At 40.1% G+C, this 3,447-nt stretch overlaps 1 long non-coding RNA gene across 1 annotated transcript; it reads left to right on the forward strand.

Moving 5' to 3' along the window:
- Positions 1–491: 491 nt before the first annotated feature.
- Positions 492–1,881, forward strand: LOC123370180. Its single transcript, XR_006579306.1, has 3 exons — positions 492–623; positions 1,193–1,423; positions 1,539–1,881. It is a non-coding gene; the product is annotated as an uncharacterized LOC123370180 (long non-coding RNA).
- The last annotated feature ends 1,566 nt before the right edge of the window (positions 1,882–3,447 follow it).

Consider the following 3,447-nt stretch of genomic DNA (forward strand, 5'->3'; position numbering starts at 1 on the left):
GTTGTTCGTCTAAAAGGTCCCCATGTTTAGTGTCTCAACACTTTTTGACAGAGTTTACAGTAGGAAAGCCCTGCCTTGAGAATGAAAGTACTAGGTCATTTTGTGCTAACGTCTGCCATTCCTCAGTGGGTTTTAAACCTCCCTTTTAGAAGTGTACATGGCCACAATGGACAAGGGGATGACCCCTTTGTGAAAAATGTTCTGCAGCCCTCTGGGTTTTATCCTTTCTTGCTACTGAGAGGCTATGAAATTTCACACAACATTTCATTTTCTGTTCAGTTTCAGCAACATCTATACTGCAGCCCGTGCACTTCTTACTGTGCATGTGCACAACATTATTTAATACGAAGCCACTCAGCAATGACTGACATCTGATCTAAAAGTGAAGGGTTTTAAAAAATTTCACAAGTAATCTTGAGAAAAATACTTTATTACCATTAATTTTCTTGGCATGTGTGTGTCTGAGTGAAAGTTGTGTTTTTCTTAAGTAGCTCTTGATTTGATTATTGCTCAAGAAGGGGTTCTTTGCCACTCTTCACATGCAACTCAGAACTGGAATTATATTAAAAAAGAACAAGGAAAATGAAGCCTTACCTGCTGGAATTGTGTGACGGGGCCTTCAGGTGAATATATTTACTTTTCCTTTGCTTCCTAATCACAAATCTTTTTTCACTCTCCCTTTCTTTCTTTACTCCACATCTAGTAGTGGCATTCTCCTACCTTCAGTAATGTTGATTCCAATATAAGGAAGAGCATAAAGTCTTGCCATTAAAAGTGTGCGGGGGGGGGGACCCAGTACCTGGGTTTCAGTAATAAAGGCTCCTGTATAGTTTGGCAGCCAGCCATAGTCATGCGGGGTCTTTGAGTCTGAGCATCTTTGTTGTCCCTCATTCTTCAGGCTGGCTGGAATTTTGAGTATAACTTAGGTAATTCTCTCCACTCCATAGTCTGTGAGGGCAATGTTGTTGATGTGGCAGTATCTCTTGCTGCTTAAAGAAAGAGAATGATGCTCTAAAGACCAGAGGGGTCTTGAATCTCAAAATCTGTTAGTAGGAGGGCTAGTGGTGAGTGCTTATTGGGCTTTGGTGGTGTGTCGTAGGGATAAAGGGTAGAATGCTGCTCTTTTATGAAGGCGGGAGGTTAGGCTATGAATTTTTTGCTACTTCAAACCAAAAATCTTAATTCCACACAGGTTGCCTCAAACTGGAATAGCTTCACTGTAGGGAGAAAATGAAGCCGGATTCTGATGGCCAGATGCCAATGAAAATTGGAAAAATTTAGACAGAAAAATGTAAATGAAAATTGAGAGCTGTTTAAGAAGGGTTTACAAGATGGCCAAAAAGTCGTCATTCTACAGTTGTGGCAGAAGATCTTCAGCCTAGAGAATCGGCAGCATGGTGAACAGGAATTCAAGGGAGGAGAGGTAATGATTTCTAATCCTGAGTTGTCACAGAATTCCTGTGTGATGTTGCGCAATCTTTCTGTGCTTCAGTTTCCCCACCTGTAAAATGGAATAATAATGACCCCCTTCCTCACAGGGGCATTCTGAGAATGGAAGCACTAACGGCTGTGAAGTGGCCAGGTACGACGATGATGAGCACACCTGAAAGACTTCTAAGTAAATAAGATAAATTGTTGTTGGGGATATTTTAAACTAGACTGGAGGATTGCTCTCCTCAGAATACACACAGAGGGTATGCCTACACTGCAGCTGGGGGCATGCTTCCCAGGGAGGGGAGATGGACATGGTCTAGCTCTGCTGGAGCTTGTGTGCTCAAAATAGCCGTGTAGCTAACCCGCTTGGACCTCTTTTTTTTTATCTACTAGGGTGGCTAACCTGAGCTGCTGCCCGTGCTACCCCTGACTCTGCTGCTCTTTTTAGTGTGCTAGTTGGAGTGTTTCCGTCTGCAGTGTAGACATACCCAGAGAGAGAGAGAGAGAGGGAATTCAGAGATAACAGTGGGGTTCTGCGCCATTACTAGGGCTCGTAGGTGCTGTAGTAATACAAATAATGGTAATGTAGATATTCCAATTGAATTCAGGTCTTGGGCTAGTTTAAAAAATATTTTTATTAAAATTTGAGACTTAGCTATGAATGTCTTGGCTTTTGAGTATTTATATGACGGCTTCCATGGTATTTAAATATTGAGTTTCCATTTACACTCAAGAATGTGTTGTTTCTTTATTAAATATACACTCTGCAGTCTTAGCACACTGCCTCGAAGCAGCAGTTCTGCATTCATGTAGACTTTATCCCTCTAAAACAGTTAGGCCCCTTGCTATCCATAAGTACCATGGCAGTCCATATATATGGCCAGAGATGAGGAGAAATAGCTGTTTGTTAACACATTAATTAATATTTTAAAACTCATTAAACCTTTTACGTGGTACATTTAAGATGCCTTTATATTAATTGTAGGTCACTAAGGAACAATAAACCTAAGTATGTTCGCAAAAATAAAGTAATCATACCTTATTTCTATGAGGATTAACAAACTGATATTTTATTTACAATTTTTTTTAGCATTTGAAAGTCTGACTCCTTTTTCTTTCTCTCAAGTAAAATGATTCAGTTTATTAATATTATTCTCCAAAATTTGTTGCAGTTGTGCAGTAGTTAACGGACAATAATTAGCCTATTAGAATGATTAATGTTTATTCAGAACATTTAATTTGCATGCTATAAGTGTGTGTGGGACAGCTAATTTGAACTTATGCCAAATGCAATATTTAGTTTTTATATACTACAGAGTTTTGACTTTCCAAATGTGAAATCATTGACAAGAATAATCATAGCCAGGGATATTAGGTCAGCAAGTTTTCATTTCTCTCGTTAATAACAATGATGTGTTATTTAGTGAGCAAATTGCTAAGTTAAAGTTTACTTGCCTTAAATGTTCTATGCCAGTGATGAGCAAACTGGGGCAGGTGTGTGTGTGCCACATGAACACTGGGGGATGGAGGGAGTGCAAAGAAATGGGATCCTGCAGGTCCCTCAGGACTCACTGCCATAATAGTGGGAGTGGGTTAAATATAGAGTGGATATTGAGGGTGGAATGGGAGCAAGATTAAAAAATTACTCCTCCTGCGCCACAAATAACATGAATGCCCTGGTCAGCAGCCGCCACTCTCCGGCTGCCCAGCTCTGAAGGCAGCGGCAGCAGCAGCGCAGAAGTAAGGGATTACTTCAGATGACAAGTAAGGGAGTGGGGGTGTGACAAATTATGTGAATAGTAAGGATGGGGACAGGACTGGGAAAGCATTCCACTGTTCTATGCTATCTGAAGCTATTGAATGACCTTCCGAGGAAACACCATCTAGAGCCTTGGTGCTGGTTGACTTTTTTTTGTTCGTTTTCATAATAAAAAAGTTAACAAAAAATTGATATTTTGACCAAAGGAAAAAAGTATGGAGGGAAATTTTAACAAAATTTTCTCAATCTCCCAC

This window comes from Mauremys mutica, chromosome 4 (assembly GCF_020497125.1).
Source record: "Mauremys mutica isolate MM-2020 ecotype Southern chromosome 4, ASM2049712v1, whole genome shotgun sequence".
Classification (NCBI taxonomy): domain Eukaryota; kingdom Metazoa; phylum Chordata; order Testudines; family Geoemydidae; genus Mauremys; species Mauremys mutica.